This window comes from Leptopilina boulardi, unplaced genomic scaffold (assembly GCF_019393585.1).
Source record: "Leptopilina boulardi isolate dan_hultmark-lab unplaced genomic scaffold, ZJU_Lbou_2.1 LbouV2_165, whole genome shotgun sequence".
In the NCBI taxonomy this organism is placed as follows: Eukaryota; Metazoa; Arthropoda; class Insecta; order Hymenoptera; family Figitidae; genus Leptopilina; species Leptopilina boulardi.
Genome location: NW_026137713.1, coordinates 2,362,626 through 2,381,931, shown reverse-complemented (window position 1 = coordinate 2,381,931; position 19,306 = coordinate 2,362,626). Strand labels below are relative to the sequence as shown.

The 19,306-nt window shown below is 28.4% G+C and overlaps 1 protein-coding gene across 7 annotated transcripts in view; it reads left to right on the top strand.

Annotated features, from left to right (window-relative positions):
* LOC127277334 (hormone receptor 4) overlaps positions 1-19,306 on the top strand; it is a 142,923-nt gene that overhangs the window by 4,465 nt on the left and 119,152 nt on the right. For 2 of the 7 annotated variants that reach the window (XM_051298380.1, XM_051298381.1), the window contains exons 1-2: positions 279-937; positions 4,266-4,542. The exons of 4 other annotated variants lie outside the window; for them this stretch is intronic. The gene's annotated coding sequence lies outside the window, so the exon portion shown is untranslated. Of the gene's footprint in view, positions 1-278; positions 938-4,254; positions 4,543-19,306 lie in introns of those variants that run through there. One more of the 7 variants, XM_051298382.1, reaches the window with a different exon arrangement.

The following is a 19,306-nucleotide window of genomic DNA, read 5'->3' as shown; positions in this document are numbered from 1 at the left end:
ACTGTACCAGTGAACTCTCAAGGTGCGTTGTCAGATTTTCCCCTCTTTTCCCCTAACGTATAAGGGGGATGGAGGTTTCTTTTTCCCCTCCATTTTCTCACCCCTCAATTGCGCATCTGAAACGAACGATTCAGGGCAGGACTGTAGGGGAGTTACTATTAGAATTAGAGTGGGGGGTGTATAGCCTACCTCTCCGATATAGTGGGAGGGTGGGGAGAAACTGGCAATGGAGGAGAGCTCGACGACGGCACTGTGAGGGTCATTGACCTCAGCGACTCGTTGCCGGCTGTTAGAACGCGCTAAAGGTTTTTACCGTGGTGCTGCTGTAGCTGCTGCTGCTGCTGCTGTTGCCGTTGCTGCTCGTTGTTCCGCGTTGTTCATTCGCGTGCAACCTCGTGTGCGCGCAACGGCTTCTTTCCTTCACTCTCTCCTTCGTGCAAGGACGAAGGCCCATGGGCCTTACATTGCATTTGTAGTTTGTCAACTTCCATCGTGTGCTCTTGCCCCTATATAAAGTAACAGTAATTTGCCTCGTGTCGTTGACGTGTTTCTTTTTTTTGTTATTTTTTCTCTCTCTCTCTCTCTATCATTCTCTCTCTCTCTCTCTTTCTTCACATTCGTTAAATATACGAACGCATGTTCCGGCCGGTGTGACCTGTAACCCATCTCTATATACGTCATCAGTGAGACATTATCTTATTGACACCCTACTTTATTTCTAAAGGGGAGGAGAAATTTCTATTTGTTTTCACGGTAAATAAAAATTGTGATCTTCAGGTGATTTTTCATTAAAAAGTGCATTTGGAGAGAGGGAAAAATGAAGGAAGGAGATGCAGTGTTTTTGTTAATGACACTAGTGCAATCAGTGCTGTGAGAAAAAGTGAACCTGGATTATAAATATATATATATATATTAAATTAATGAAGAATATTGATGAGTAAATATTAAAACGTGAATGATAGAAGTATAATAGAATGATATAAGGAATAAAAAAAATATAGAATATAGTCTTCCCCCCCTTTGCTTTTAATTATATATATACAAATTTAGCAGCAACGCCTATACATTTAGAAAAATTTGTATTAAATATTTAATATTTTTATAATAATTTAATGATAATAGTTTAAAAATCAATGTAAAGACTTACTAAAGGTGTAGATGGAATAAAAAAAAAAGATAATTTAATACTTTCTATATAAAGCAAATATTCAAGTATTGAAATTTAATATACATTTATACTAAATTTAATGTAAAATGTATATTAAATTTAATAAAAATATTACATTTGTATCAAATAAAAAATATTAAATTTAATACAGATTTTTTTTTACATATATAGAAATTGTGACGAGCTTTGAAGAAAGGGATAAGCAAAAAAAATTATAGGTTATGTAAAATCAAAATCAGTTTTTTATGCAATATTTTGGATATATAATAAAGATTAATGTTTTGGTTGATCATTTTTTTTTTACTCCAAAACTATTATGAACATAACCTATAATTTTGTTTGCTTCTTGGGTCCCTTTCTTTTTCTTAAACTCCCTCTCTCTTTTTATTCTCTTTCATTTTGATAATCAGTCATTTTCATCTCCTTTCTGGTTATCTAAATAGAACTTGTTTGAATTTAAATACTTTCCAAATATATTGTATCAGGTTGAAATCTTTCACTTTCGATATAATATTTATAGAATTTTATTTGATTTTTTTAAATTTTATTTATCAACTAGTGTTTAATACAAAAAATTTACTTCCGTATTCTTATTATGTAAAATGAATTTTTTAATCTTATATTATTATAATTGTCTAGCAAAATTGTATAATTGATAAATTGATTCATAGATAGAGTAAGAAAACAAAATGGAATCTTTTGGAAATAGACGAAAATTTCTCCTCCTCCTTCTCCTTGTTTTTCACCTCTTCTTTAGCAAATTTATATAACGTCATTCATGTCAACAGTTACATTCCACTTGACTTGTTGAGACATTGATAAGAAATTGGAACTACAAAGTGTTTTCTAGACCAGTTATTGAAATAAAAATCTGACAGTTGGACAGAAAGAGAGGGCAAGTGGGTGTATGTGTGTGTGAATGTGTCGAACGGAAAGAGTGAGAAAACTTTGAGAGGAGATATAACCTACCCCACGTGCAGGGTCTATACCATTAATGAATGATGAGAATCAAGCTTATTCAAGTTTTAGACATTATTTTTTTTTTTTTGTCAAATATTATCACACTTTATTTGCAACTAGGATTATTATTATTATTATTTATTTTTGATAACTCCTGCATAACATTTTTTTTAATACAATCAAACATCAAAAAAAAAAACCTTATTGAATTATATTAATTGCTTTAAATCTCAATTAAAACGTAATCAAATAACTAACAAATTTCGTCTATTCATTTTTTCGATTTAATTTTTTTTTCATACTTTTTTCTTAATAACTCAAAAATAAAGTGATATTTATTATTACTGATAAGAAACTATTTAATTTACTTTTTTATCATACACATATAGAAATTATTATATTAACAGTCGCGAATAATTTGAGTTGTGACGATGATAATAAACACGCAGTATTTTTTAAGAAAGTTTCAAAATTTGTTTGCGATAAAAAATAACACACACATAAATAAAAAACTGAATCTTTAAATAAATTAAAAATTAAAAAAAAATAAATTTTAAATTAATTTTGAAAAAAATGTTTCTTTCAATTACAATTAATTTAATCCTATTATTGAATTTGCGAATTTAATTCGATTTAATTAAAACTTCTATTTAAAACTTGAATTTAATGAAAAAACTTTTAAATTTCATTCAACAAACTTTAGAATTTTCTAAATCGTCTTAACAAACTTGTAATATATATATAATTTAATTTCGAAACTTTTTTACAAATTCGTGTTTTCAAAATAAATTTGTATTTGTAATGAGATAAAAGTGATTTAAAAAAAAAATTAATTTAAAGATATTTTTTTTGGAGTGAATGAATTAGTTTGAATTTGTCCAGGAACGTGAAATTTTCTTATCTATATATAAATATATATTGAAGGACAGTGAACTTGAAGTGATACTACTTTTTTTTTTTATTTCCAAATCCGCGAAAAATTATATAGCGATCACGCGTTATCTGTATATACTTAAACCCCCGTCGCTCAAAAACAGTTGCTGTTGCTGATTCTTATTTGATATCTTTAAAATTCTTATCGATTATTCCATTTCTTTCGTATATACGACTTTATATTGACAATCGACGAAATTTTTATCATTTTCATCTATGAAACGGTACAACCTATATAATATAAAATCAGATTCTGCGCGCACGAGAATTCTATATGGATATATTAGATGAGAAGCCACGATGATCATTTCTCTTCTTGAAACATATTTTAATTTCATTCTATTTCAATTCCGATTTGAATCTATGTAAAGAAATCTGACCCCTCCCAAAAAAAAAATTTACTAATTGTCGATTTTTTGAATTTTCAAAAGTTTGAATTTCCAACAATTAGAATTCATAATAGTTTCATACTCCGAAAGTTAGAATTTTCAAAAATTACATATTTGTCAAAAGTTTTCTAATTTGAACGTCGAAGAAATGGAAAATAATAAGATTGAAAATTGATCCATTGGAAGGATGTGTTTGCGGTAAAGATAACTTATTGTTAGATGAGAAAAATAAATAATATGTTATAAAGGGATATAGAGAATATATAAGTAGGCATTGGAATCGCACACGTGTTCGAGTTACTGTGGCGCGGATACACGAGAACGGCATTACGGTAACGGGAACGGGAACTGTCCGCGGCGACACGACCTAGTCGCAGCGATGTTATAAACGTCGAGAGAGTGAGCGGCTAAGGAATTTAAAAGTGAAACTCGAAGATGATACGGATTCTCTCATCCTCTGCTTCCCCCCCCACACACACATTTATATATCCTTCTTTTCTCAGTTTATCCTAATTTTTGTATAGGTTTAGAGGGCTGAATATAAATATCCAAATGAGAAAATAGTTAGCGAAATTTCTCAAAAATTATATCCTTACAAAAAGTGGGAGAGAATTAACTTTCTATTCTGTTCAACCGTCTTTCGATTAATATAAAATTCAATTAATTTTCTATTATATTTTTTATCCCTCTTTGTATATTGTATCCAAAATTCTAAAATCTCATTTCATTTTATTTTTTTTTTCCTATTTCTGAACTAGTTTCGTTTGTTTTCAATTTTAAGACTCGATAATCTAATTCGCGTTTGTGCTTTTTAGATTTAATAATATATAGATAATAAAAACAGTTTTTGAAGACAAAAATTAGTGAAAACTTGAAGAAAACTAAAGTGAAAAAATAAAAGTGTGCGATGATATTAACGACAATTGTGCATTTAAGGATGATGATGATAAGTGTTGTTGATTATGTACAATAAAAATGTGCTGAACGAGAAAAAGAGCAGGTGAACAGATTTCTCCAATCCTTCTCTTGCGGAAGAACTTCTTCGTCATCATTGGCGTTACATTGATGGCAGATCATCGACGCAATAAAAATGTGAGTCACGTGATCTCAATAAATAATAATAACAATAATCGTTGCGACACTGATCATAGTTACGCGTAAAGAAAATTAAATTTAAAAAATATTTATACCTCTAATGAGAAAATTAGTTAATTAAATAATAATAGTATTTGAAAATTTTTTTAAGTTTTTCGAATATTTTGAATATTTCTTTTATTTTTGGAATTATAAAAATTATGATTGGTTATAGTGTTAAAATCCCTTGCACTCGAGTTAGAAAGGAAAGGAAACGAATAGAAGGCGAGTTTAGTTTATCACGCAGTTGGTTGGCAAAAGGCTCGTAGATCGAGTTTCACTTCTTCACTGTCTCTTTTCAAGACTCGTTTTCATGAGCCGCGAAAACGAAACGAGAAGCGAATGGATTCCGGAAATAATCCGCTCCGGAAGTAATGCGGCCTTTGTCTTTCGCTCCATATTTTTTTAAATATCAATTATAATACGCTTCAAAATAATTAACTTTGAGATTTCAATATCATTAATTCTTTTCTGATTTAAAAAAATAAGTTGCCAATATAATTAATTTTAATTTTGAAACACGCGCGTTGGTTGCAGTCGTTTAAAATTGTCAGTCGGTTCTGCGTTGGAATCCTCTCGGCTTTAGAATTTTTATTTCATTTTATTTGCCTTTTTTTTACTTTAAGAATGTAATTAAATTAAAATAAAAAATGTATTTACATACATTTTTCATTACTGTATTTTACAATGTTGTCTTAACTTTCTAGAATTATCAGAAATCTTGGTATAAATGCGAAAAATGTTTTTTACAATACAAATAAATTGAATAGAGTAAAGTAAAAATAGAATAGAGTGAAAATGTTATTGTTTATGAATGAAAAAATTTACAGTAAAATGGAAAGTCGATGCGATAAGTGAGTTAAATAGGCTGTGCAATTGAAAATATGTGAAAATAATTATTATTAAAGAAAAAAGAAGAAATATGTTTATAAAGGTATATATATGGTTTTCTGCGTAAGTAAGAGAGAGAGAGAGAGAGAGAGAGAGAGAGAGAGAGAGAGGTTTTAATGTAAGATCGTTTTGCACGCTCGATGAAACACGCCAGACGGAAGCTGTCTACGCTTCCGGCATTGCAAACTGTGAGGCCGATCGTTAGCGATCAACCTCACAGACCAGCAATTGATTTCTGTTTCTTCGACGTAACCACCCCCCGCCCCCTCCCACTTGTTTCTTCTTTTTCCAATTTGTACATGACATTTTACTTCTTTCTCACGCACGTATAGAAAATGTGTGTGCTTTTACTATCGTTTGTTATCTGTTGGCATTTTAAATTCATATATAAATAAATTCTTATTAACAAATTTATTTATTAAAATTTAAATAATTAACAGTAAAAATTAAGCACAAAAATGTGCTTCTTTCCTCTCTTGATTAACAAATTTTTGCCGTTCTTTTGAATAGTTGTAAAATTTCTGGATTCTCAAAAAGTTCTAAAAATACATTTTTGTGGGATTTATTTGATTTTAATTGCTTTGGTGAAAATTTTTATTTTTCATATAGTTTCTTTTTATAAAGGTAATTTTTTTTGAAATTCGCATTGTTCGCGGTTGTTAAGGCATTAAAAAAAAGTGTGTTTGATTTAGGTAATTGCAGTCGAATCCTCCTTGACGTTAAAATTTTTCATTTAAGTTTATTAGCGTTAATTCAAGAATATATATTAAGAATTTTAATAATTAAGAAGAGTTTTTGTTAATTTAAAAATATTTTTTTTGGATACTCAGTTACCAAAAACAGAAATCAAGTATAGGTATTTTAAAATTTGGCGCAAAATATATTCGATATATATATTTTTTTTGTCTGAATTCTATAATCAGCACCACGTTAACCTCGGTGAACTCGATTCAAAATTTTCAGACATTTCGATATCTCTAATTTTAAAAGTAGAGTGGAAATGTGTGTGAAAAGAAATTGTTTTGTCGACATAATTGAAGATATATTTATATACGATATTATTAATCATGAAAATCAGTCCCGTGTGTACTATATATTATAAAAATAAGGATTTTTCTATTTTCATTTTAATGACAATTGTCAAAGTTATAGGTATAAGAAAAATTGTCTTAATAATTCGATTATACTTATGTCAAATAAGATTTTATATAAGTCGAGATATTCCATAATTATTCAATAGTAATGAAATCATTTCAAAGGAGACGTGCGAAAAAAAGTCAATTTTCTTATTATTTACCGATATTAGATAAACGGAACAGTTAGATAAAGATAATGAATTTTAAAAATTTATAAACTTGAAAAGGTGAACTGTCTGCTAGAAAGTAATTAAGTAATTTATGTTATCAGACTAAACTCTATATATTTTAAATATTAGTTTCTTTTTTTTGTAAAAAAGAGTTGAATTTGAATATATTGTAATGCGGGAATAATGGTGAATAAAGGTAAAAAAAAAATTTTTTAAAAAGAAAGGATACATAAATTTATATAAAAAGTTATCTTTATTTTTTTTTTTGCAAATTTTATTACAAAATGATTAAAAAATTATTCATGAGTAAAAGAGTGTTTGTTTAGACAAGAAAATTATAATGATAAATATTATATATATTTAGTGATTGAAGTGAGAGAGAGAGAGAGAGGTCATTCACCTTTTTTCGTGGCTTTATCATTAGCAACAATATTGTATGTTGTCATAGGTTGCATTATATTCTGGATCATTAATCTTTTATGTAAGTTCTTCCACATATTTTTATATATCATCCATTTTAAAGCTCGCGTATAGTGAATCCCTATATATTATTATTTCCTGCTTCGAAATAACTTGCTATTATATTATCATCATTACCGCCATTGTCAATGATTATTTTATTAATTAGTCCTCGCAAGTAAGACTGTTAATTAATTCAGAAGTAAATTCGAAAATTCTCACAAATAAAATTATAACCAATTTTCAAATAATTACAAGCAAATTTGAATTTTAGTTAAAATTCATTCTTTTGGCAATATTTAAAAAAATAATTGTAAAAGATTTTTTTTTCCCTCCTGGAATTTTTGTTTATACACCTTTTATAAGTAATGAAAATATTTTTCATTCCCTTTTTATCCTCTAAAAAAAAAGATTTTTTCTTCTCAATTAAAAAGGATATTAATTGAAAAATAGACATATTCATCTTAATTTGAGAGGAATGTCACAATTTTCAACATAATATCCTTTCTGTCTTCAAAGAACTCGTTTGTCTAGGAAAAAAAAAATAATGGTGCAGTTCAAATAAGAGAGTGATGACACCGCATGTCAAATTGACAGAGAGGAGGAATTTCTTCTTCCGTGATTACCACTTCCGCGGTAGCGTTACAAAATCCGCGATCCCTCAGCATCCAAAGCGCCAGTTTGAACACGGCGCCCAATTTTCATATCAGAGGACAAACATGTCATCTACCTTCAAGAAAAAAATCTTTTTGATAAACAGAATACTTCTTATTTGAACGAGAAAGTGAAAATTTATTTAAATAAAAATCGAATAACTCTGTATTGGTATTACATCAGTTACAGTGTACACTGACAAAAATAATGTGTGTGTAATGAACGGAGCGAGAATATGTGATATGTAGGTGATTGGTTTGTAAATGTGAGCGTAAGAGAATAGGTGAGAGAGGCAAAATGAAGATGTAGTAGTGGAGGCCGACATCGCAGTGACTCGGGTCGACGTCCTGATGTTCGGTTATGTTCGTGGAAACTCGTGGATTCTCGGCACTAGGTCAGTGATGGAGTCACTGGCCGCCCTGAGCGTCGAGGCAATGACACCGAGCACGCTGTGAAGCTCGAATCCAATCGTAACGAGTGCGAGTATATCCGATAGCTGTTGAAGTATGACTGTCCTTTACTTCCTCCCCACCAATGTCACTTTTCTCCCACTCTTTGCATAAAAAAGTTATAGCTCATATACCCCTCTCTGGCGCCTGTCTCCCCCCTCCTCTTTCTCTTCAGTGTTCCTCTATAACCCCACGCAGCACACACATACATACCCCACCCTGTTATGACGCTGAACACCCGCACCGCTTCACTCTCCTCTCTCTCTTTCTCACATACACACACACACACACTCCTCTCATCCTTCTATCTGGCGCGCGACACACGCACCAATGCCAATTATTGCAATGACGCTTGTCGAAGGTCCAATAGACACTGTGATTTCTCGTCAACGATCAAGAATTATTTCTTTTTTTTTTGCGCTTGATGTCTATTTTTTTCATTTTTAGATGTGAGGATTTTCAGTTTTAGGTTATCCTAGGTCTTGGTAGCTGGTTACTGTGATAATAGGGTCTTGTTTCCGATCATTATTCTAATTCTAAAACTATCCGAACCTTGTCAGTTTTCTTTTAAATTATCCTATTTTGTGAGATTTTTATTTTAAACCAATGTCAGTTTTTTAATTTATATTCTAATATTATTATATAAGTACATAAAACATGAGAATTTTGAAAAATCTCACACGCTTGGGGAATCGAACCCAGGACCCTTGGGACGCGAACCCTTGTACTCTGACTACACAGTCACGTTCACTTTTACTTAACATTTCTTTTTAAATATTAAAACTACCTTCTTTTTCTGCTGAAAACTACATTATCTTTAAATTTTTACATCTAATAATAGTTTATAATCCTTTTAAATAATTTATTTTAAAAATCATTAAGTAAATTACAATTTTTTTTATACATAATTTGTTGGTTTGAATGACAATCAAGGATTAATTCGATAAATTTGTTTCCATTTCTTTTTTTTGCAATTTTGAATGCGTCGCGAATTTGGAAGGTAAACGACATTTTTAAAGTTGATCCAAACGAAAATACTGAAAATAACTTGCTTTTAGTAATTGAAGGGGACACATGGTATGAATGACTTCCGTTTAAACATTTTTTTTTTTAATTCGCAAATAATGATTCCAAATCGACTTTCAAAGCAATAAGGAAAATTTTTTATTTTTACATTCATTTTTATTTTCGTACATTTTTTAAAGAATGAAAAAAAAATTGATTTTTTAATTTACAGTATAGTTGTGAGAATTAAAACATTTAATAATTGTTTCTGGAATAAATATTAGAATAATTATTATTTAAATATAAACAGTTATAGTTAATTAAAATAATATGCAAGTTATTAATAATAATAATAAAAAAAAAAAAAAAAAAACGAATGCCACAGGGATTTGAACGCAGAACCTAATTATCTAAACTTAATTCACAATTCGATACGCCTTAACGATTGCAACCAATTTGGATTTAGAGGTGAAAAATAAATTAAATTAATTATATTCAATTAAATTAAGCTATATTTAATCTAAAGAAAGAAAAAAATGTTTATTCCAAAAAAAAAAATATCGTGAAAATGAAAAAACTTGTTGACTCGTTTATTTCTTAGGGTGCAAGCAATTTTGTGTATCCCGCCGACAAGATCGAATGGTTCAGGGCGCGTAGAAACGCCGCAGGAAAGACCAAACGCGAGAGAGTGTTTTTACAGGCGGGAGGTCCTAAAAGCATAAAAAGAGAGAATCTAGAATTGCAAAAAAGTGACTCAGAGGATAGTCTAAAAGGCTCGATCTCTAAATTTTGCGCGCGTTCCACCACTTATTTCTTTTCAGTATAGCTCTCTTATCCATTAAAAGATACTCGAACGCAATTCTCTTCTTTCATTATCCCAAGAAAAATCCTAATGCGCGGATAAAATCTATTCAATTTAATTTTCATTCTTTTTAATAATAATAATTAATCTCAGAATTAAATTTTATTAATTATTTTTTTTAATTATTCGTAGATTTTTTTTTGTTTCCTTTTTAAAGATTTTAAATCAAAATAAATTTTTTTTTAGAGTATCGAAAAAAAAATTAATCAAATTAAGTTTGCTTCATTTTGTTAAATGAATGTTTTGAAGCATAGCAGGAGTTCATGTATAATGCACGTTGGATAATTCGTGGACTTTTGATTATACGTCGTGTCATCGTGCCGCGTTTTATCGATGCCTCTATTGTTTTCCCCCTTTCCTCTTTTTTTATTTGTTCTTCTATAATACATATATAAAGACAATTGTTTTATTTTAACGACTACACTTGTTCTCTCCTTTATTCTTTTAAATTTTTAAATATCTTTATGTATAACTTTTTCTCTAAATTCGTATAAGCGAAAAATAATTGACTGACAAATGAAATAATGAACGTAATAAAAATTCAATTACTATTATTTCAGAAAAAAAAATATTTTTGAACCTTTTGTTAATTTTAATTGAATAAAAATTTTATTAAATTAGATTTTCTAAATTTGCAATATTTTAGAAAATAGGACGACTTTTGACATATTCACTTGGCGTGTGTGTTACATTCCGTAACATATTTTCATCGCGTGTGTAACGCCACTTATTTTGTAGTATATAGATATAGATATAACACAGATTTCGAGGAAGGGAAGTCTGCAAAAAGTGGGGACAAATTGCGGTTCTCTTTCTGGAGGTCAAAATTTGAGAATGTAAAATTTTTAGGTTAATGTTCGAAGCGATTATTTAATTAAAGAAAAAAAAAGACAAAAAAAAAGTCTTTTTTGAAAATTATAAGAGTTTCTAATATATAATTTTACATATCTAAAAAAAATATGATTATAGAAAATTATACAAAATTTGATAGATTGAACCAAAAAGCTTAAGCTTCATAAATAAGCGCAAAAAATATACACAGCAGCAAAAAATGCTTATGCAGAAAAAGATTTTTTTTTTTTATTTTAATTGAATGAAATTGATTTTAATTATATATGGTAAAGTTCGTTTTGAAAATGACATTTTCCATTAGGAGAGTTATTGATCCAAATTTTGAAACTTTTTGGAATGAATTGTGTATGTGTGTGAGTGGCTAGAAGTCTTTTTCCTTGATTAATGGTTTTGACTTGTAGATGCTGCAAAAGGAGGGTCATGTCAGAACCCCAACTTTCCCCTTCATGGGAAAAAGAGAATGCATCCAAAGAAGTGTACAGAGTAGATGAGAATTATTTTTCCTCGAAAGTGTTTTTCTGTTGAAAATTAATTTAATGTTCGTTTAAAAAGAGGCTGAAAAAAATCTTTAGATATCCTATTTTTATCATCCTGAGAAACATATTTTTTTTTCAATAAAAAATACCTACAATTCTTTGGTGAATAAATGCATAAAATTTTAAAACACTTTATAAAAAAGTATTTTTATTAAAATAGTTAATAGTAAATAATTTTATTAAACTTTTGATTCGGGTTTGAAAAAAAAAAAAAATTTCTCGAGGATGTTATGGTTGAATCTAGTCTGGGCGCGTATAGCCGTAGCGGTACTATGAGTAAACTAGCGGTGCTTTCGGAGGGGAAAAAGTCCCGCTCGCAGTTATGGTGTTTGGTTCAAGTCAGTGAAACCGTGCTTGGACTTGAGGCCTTTTATGACTCACTCTCATCTTCCTTTTTTTACCACACGATATACGCCGTTGGATGGCGCGTCTTTCGCGCATACTAGAGTAGACTTTCACCTATTCGTATTTTATATACCGCAAATGGGATCTCATTTCCATTTCGCTTGTGTCGTTGAATCATTATTCTCAGTATTTCTTATTTAATTAACCATTGAAAATTCATTTATTTTCTTTCGAAAATATTTTATTAAAAATCCTCGAAAATTTTTTAGTTAATTTAAAGACAATTTTTAACTAAAATTAGTTTTAACTAATTGTTAGTAAAACATAACTAATTGTTAGTAAAAAAAGAAACCACTAATTCAGATTTAGAGAGTAAATTATATTTTTTTTTAAATTGACGTGAGTTTTGTCAAAAAAAAAAAGAACATCGTCATATATAATTAATGGGCGTTGCTGTAGATTTTGCGAATCAAAAAATAAAAGTGTGGAGGGGGGGGGGGGTAGTATCGCAAAGTGGCATCTTGGCAACAATGGAGAGCTATTGCTCTCTGCACTGTTTTACGAGCTATTAAAATTATCTAGGTTACAGGTGCGATAGAGGTGTATAAGGATATAGATTAGGTACAGTCTAGGAAACACATGGGAGTTTCTGCAAGTGCACGCTCGCAGGATTATTCGCAAGATTGCGATCTAAAAACTAAATAAAGTCGCACAGCACGAGGTCCGGCCTTCTCATTTAGAAAAGAACAACAAAGAATAAACAAAATTAAAAAAAAAAAAGAGAAAAAAAATCGAGACAACAATGAGAAATTGTTTTCATAAAATTTTTATATTCATGATAATAATTGTTAAATCGTATTATGTTTTTTATTACTTTCGTTAAATAGAAATAATATATATCCATCATGTTATTATGAAATTGTAATTCTTGTTTTTAATGTTAAAAAGGGAATAATGATGTTAATGTTTCTTGTAATTTTAGTATTTTTTATTTTATATTCCGAACATGAAATATTGATCGACATAGGACTACAATATTAAGAACCTTGTTTTCTGTAAGAAGGAGGAGTTTGAATCCTTCGTTTATTTGGCGAATTTAAATCTTTTTGATTTTTTTTCCAAATGTTAAATTCACCGCGAAAGATTTAAACACTTCCTTCTTACATAAAGTAAAATATTTTTATAATCCGTATACATTTTTTGATTTTTGTTATTTACATTTTTTGTTTGGAAGATCAAAAAATAAAAGACAATGAAGTTAGGAAAAGAAACCTTTTTTTTCAATTGAAAATAAAAATTAGAAAGAAAGAGATATATGTAAGAAGGAAAATTTTTATCTTATTCCGGAACAATATTTATATAAACATTTAGTAAGTGATCGATTGAGCGGAAATGGCTTCGATGAAACACTACTCAATTATGGGAATAAATGAAACTTTCATATAATGCAAGTAAATTAACAATATATATTTAAGTGTATTATATATATGCATTAATATTACGCGTATATGTATATAAAGTCAGGTGAACGGATTGCTTAGGAATAGATATTCTGGCTTTGCAATGCGAATCGCTTGTTGCATTATCCTTTTGTTTCGCGAGGTGAAGGGTAATGGTTTTCTTCGCTATATAATACATACGTCATTGGAGAACCTATTAAGAATCTCAGCACCTTGTGTTAATGAATCGATTCACAGTTGTGTGTGTGTGTATAGTTAATTTTCTAAGTGCCTATATTTCAACTATATATTGTTATATACTATACAATTATATTTCTCACAAAGATATTTCTTCGAGTTTGATATAAACAACAGATGATGAGAAAATAAATTTTTTGTCGTAAAAGAAAATTATTTTTTTCTGGTGATTCGTATTTTTGTTTTTTACTTTTATTGTGAGAAAAAAAACAATCTTGAAAATCTCACTACTAATATTTTTTCTTATGAATATTTTTCAAATGAGATACTATTTTAAATAATTTTTATATAGGGACAAAGTTTTAGATCAATTTAATAAGTTTTTACTTTTTATTTGGAACGTTTGAGGTAGAATACCCCTTATAGTTGTTGATCTTATATAAGAGGTTTTTTTTTCTCTTTTTTCTCATGACAATGTATATGTTTTAGGATTAAGAAATATTGATAAGATAAAAATCCGACTTGATCTCAAGAATCTTTTTGATGTATAAATATCACATTGTTCTCGTGCTGGGATTTGATTGTTGATTTTAGATTTTAGATTCCCTGGATCATATATGTAGTGTGTTTTGCTGTAAAGAAACTTTCTCCTCGAGGACGATGCACTCTTTTCCCACCAATTTTTTTATATATCCTGACACTCTCTGTCGCGAAATACAGGCGTAATCTCGAAACTTTAATTTTTGACAATTTTAGAAATCGATTTTCTTAATACAATCATTTATACATAAATTATACTTATATTATATTATATTATTGGTAATTATATAAATTTTAAAAATTTAATTAAAAATATAATAAAAAGAAATTGACAATCTATTTATAAAATAAATAGAATTTCAAAATTTTTCAATTGTTCGAAACATATACACAAAAAAAATAAAATTTAAAATTTAAAGAATGAACGCGTATACCAGGAAAAATGGTAATTTATAAGTAAACGTTTCCTTTTGTCAGTATTTAAAAAAGAAAAAAAAACTGTATTTATGTACGCAGGTAATGAACTGAAATGAACTCATATATATCGTATGAATTAATTAAATACACGGAACAGGTATGACACACCTGGTGTATACAATTTCGGCGCATATCTCATCTTATCGTCGACAGTTGGGTTAAAGAACCCTTATCTTTTGAAAACCGTTATAAAATTCATGTAACATATGCGATCACTTGAGTCAAAGTCAAAAGTCACATGCTTTTTGATTTTAAATTCCTTTAAATAATTAATAATATTTCGAAGTTCTCTTTATATCTATAATATAAAATTTTTATTTATATATAAAATAATTGCAATCAGAATTAAAAAAAAATTTAATTCTAGGGTGGTCCGTTGAAAAATATAAACAGAAATGTTTTGTGAATATATATATATAGTGATTGCTATATATTGTAAAGAGGGGGTGTTCCTATTTCGGTGATCTCCATAATATTTTTTTTTTCTTATTTATTCGCGAGTCGTATTTCTTTTAAATTCTCTCTGTCTCGCTGATTTAACGAACGAATTGCCGTGCAATGGCCTTTTTACTGCTCAGCGTCTTGGAATTTTTTTTTTTTAGCGAATATATATCCCAAATAGATTTCACCCACGCTAAATTAGCTTTACGTGTTGGCGTTGTGGTGAGATGAGAAAAAAGAAGTTGATTGCATTTGTACTAAAGTGCATATAATACCGCGCGAAAGCCTGCCACCTGTGATTCATTCCTTCGCGGAGAGACGACGTTGACCACCAAACGCGCGCGCTTCCAATATGATTAAAAAAAAATTTACTTCCAACTTTTTTTTCACATCAGGACCGTGCCTTAAAAAAATAGAAAAAAATTTATTTTTTAAAAATAGTAATTTGCTTACTTATGAATATTTTTTCTTATAAATACTTAACAGAAAAATTCTAAAACGTCGGGAATCGAACCCATGATCCTAACACGCTATATCAGTTCGATAACTTAACCATCTAACCACATTGTACATTCTCTTTTTAAATAACGAATTTAAATATTATAATAGAGTATATATATTATATATTTATTTTTTACAATATATTAATAATTTATAAAAATTATAAAAATATTATATTATAATAAAAGAAACATAAAATAATTTATTTACAAATAAATTACGATTTAAATTTAAATCGTATATATATTCGATACATTTAACGAGTTTTATAGAATAATAAATAATTGAACGGGATTTTTTTCACGGCACACGGCACTGTTCTTGCGCGAGACATGTTACATATCATCAACTATATAATGATAAAAATATATCGTGAGAGCGATGACTCGCGTTGTAAAAATATACATGCAAATGCAAAGTTGAAGTTTGTGTGGGTGGAATTTAAAAATGTGCGATTCGACATTTGTGGCGGGAAAAAAAAGGAAGAAATAAGATTTGTAAATGACTCGTCGAGTGAATGGGACGTAAAAATTTATGATGAAAAAAAGGGAGAATGAACTTGACTAGGAATGTCTTTTAACTTGAAGGGTAGAAAAAAATTAGTATCAGTTTTTACTAATAATTTAGAATAGTTTGTTTTCGATTGGTATTAATTAAATTAACAAAAAAAAAAGGAATTTCTTTCAACTTAAAAGATTTTTTCCTTTTCATTTCAAGACGAAATCTTTAATTGTTTTTTCTCATTGATTTTTCATATTTTAAAATAGTTATTTATTTTTTTATCTTGCTATTAATTATTATCAATTATAATTTATATTTGTCATTTTTAAAATTACTTTTTCATAATTTTCTTTTAATTCCGCTGTTTTCTGCATTTTTTTTTTTTGTCTCACGATGATATATACTGATACAACTCTGAGAGTAATCACTTTAGTCCAAAAAGAGATTATGAATCGCCACTTTTAGATTAATCCGCACAAATGCGGCGCGGTACGATCCAAATGTATACAGTGCAGGAAGTTAGTTTGTTCTTTTTTTTGTCGTTGTATATAAAAAAAGAGTATACGAGTTTAATTCGCGAGAGCAATGTTTTGTGAAAGTAGTAGGTATTTTTAAAAATTTTTTTATTGAAAATTATATATAGAAATAAGAGATGGAGAGAAAAAAGCAGAAGTAATGAACGATTAAGTTCTTTTTTTCTCTTTCTCTCTCGTTTTTCCGTCTTCCCACGCGCATTTTTTTCCCTTCTGTTTTGCTCGTGTAATCGTGACACCAAGTGCAGTAACCTAAACCTTGTGTATTGAAGAGAGAAAAAGAGAGAGAGAGAGAGAGAGAAAGATTATTCTTGACCGAGCTTTTTCTTCCTCTCGGATAACAAGTACAAGGGTGACAATATGTCGGTTGTTATTCCTGTTGCGGTAAATAGACGGACGTATATGGTCAGCTGACCCGCGACGATAAACAATCCCACAAATGTTATCACTATTTCTTTTTTTTCCTACTCTTTTCAGTATAGTCTTCATTTTTTTCTCCTATATATTTTTCACGGTATTTTTTTAATTTTTCCGATTTTTATTGCGAAATTTTGTTAATTACACTGAAACCTCAGTTAGTGAGACAGTGTTCTCAATAAGAGGTTTCAGTGTTTTTTTCATTTTTTGTTTTGATAGTTGCCATAGTTTTTTTTTGAGTCTGAAAATTCGAATTTGTAAATAGTGATTTGTTTTTAATAATATGGGAGGGTTCTTTTTTAGTGAGGGCACGTGCAGGAATTGTTTGGTTGACCTCGGGCAACTTTCACCGAGACGTTTATACATATATATAGTGATTGTAAGGATCCAGCCAGGAGTTGTTTGTAATTTATGCATGTTGCGTGCGATCATGGTCCCATGCTCGTAACCTGGCTGCATGGTCAGGTTTACAATTTACATGATACATCCATGGTGCATGCACTTTACCCTTTCAATAAGGCTTTCGCTCTTGTTTCAAATTTATTTCTATCTCTTGCTCTTTCAATTCTCTTTTTTATTTTATCTCTTGATTAAAAATCTCGTTTCAATTTATTTCTTTTTTTTTTCGTGTTTACTTGATTTACTTGGAATCAATATGTATTTTTAGCCAAAATTTTTCCATTATATTTTTTTCAAAAATATAATTATAATTATATTAATATATTATTATTATTTATTTATATTTATTTTTTTTATTCATTTTGCCTTTTAATATAATTTTATTTAAGTCGTAAAATTAATTTCTTTAACCATTTTTTTTTATCTATAATAAAACTATGAAATTCTATATTCAGTATGTAAGTCAAGACATTTAATGGCAAAAAATAGCGTATATCTTATCTTGTGGACCATACGCAGATTTAATCATTTGCCCTTTACATTCAGTTGAAATTATTTTTAGTCTTAGTTATATACGATCGGTGCTCGAGTTTACGTGATCGGTTACGTGAAAATCTACATGTCAGTCTAGTTTCACTTTTCTGTGGTTATAATTTATTTATTTCAATTTTACCTTCGCATATTTCATTACTTTGTTTAATTTTTAATAATAATAATAATACTTTGTTGAATAAAATTCTTTAATTCCAAATTAGTAAAAAAAAACTAGAATCAAATTTTACTAATACAGATTTGAAGAGAATTGAAATTTGTTTTTTTGATTAAATTAAAAAAAAATGAATATGAATAATAAAGAATTTTGTATTATATTAATAATATATATAATTTCATTTTTATTTTAATCAACTTTAATGTTATAAGTGAAATATAATTTTGTTTTGCGAAAATAAAAAATTTTAACTAATAAATAATTTTCTTTTGTTACAGGTGAGTCTGCACATATATAAATCCATTTCGTTGTGGGATATAAAAAAATAATGTGAGTAAAATATATTTCAAATGAAATAATATATTCTCTTTTAAATACAATTTATTGTGTAAGTTTCTATGACCACGAAATCTCGATTTTAAAATTATTGAGAGATGAGATATCTTACTTTTGCAAAATACTATTTAAATGCGCGCGGGAATATTCTTAACAGTACAATTTATCAATATCACAATATATCATTAAGGGTAATTCTAGTTTGCTTTTTTTTCTTCTAATCATCAATGGAGATTTTCCATTCGATATTTTTGTTGTTTTATTCTTTATAAAATGTGTGCGAATAATTAACATTTTTTACCAATGGAAACTATATATATATATATATATATATATATATATATATATATATATATATATATATATATATATATATATATATATATATATATATTATATTGCGTGGTAAAAAAGGAATTTTTATAAAAGATTTTAAATCAGATTGAAAAATAAACTTGAATAAATTAACAATTTCATCTCAAATATAATCTATCGATTTCATTTTTAGTTTATACGAATAAAGAAATCTATATTCCCACAAGAAATCTGACTTTATTCTTATATTATTTTTGAAAAATCTTTGCTTCCATAGAGCTGTAACAAATTTACTATTATTTCGTTAGTAAAATTTGTTAAATCTGCCAATTTGTTAGTAAAATAAAGTACTGATTGAAAAAGTGAAAATTCTAATTCAGATTTAGAGTTCTATCAAAAAAAAATTTCCAAATTGTGGAAAAATTAAATTAAGTTAAATAAAGATGAAAATAAATGTAGGAAAAAAAAGGGTTGATGGCCTGAGAGTTAATTTGAGTAATAATACATCATTATCATTATATTATCAGTGCTCCATTCTTCGGTAAAGAAAAAAAAAA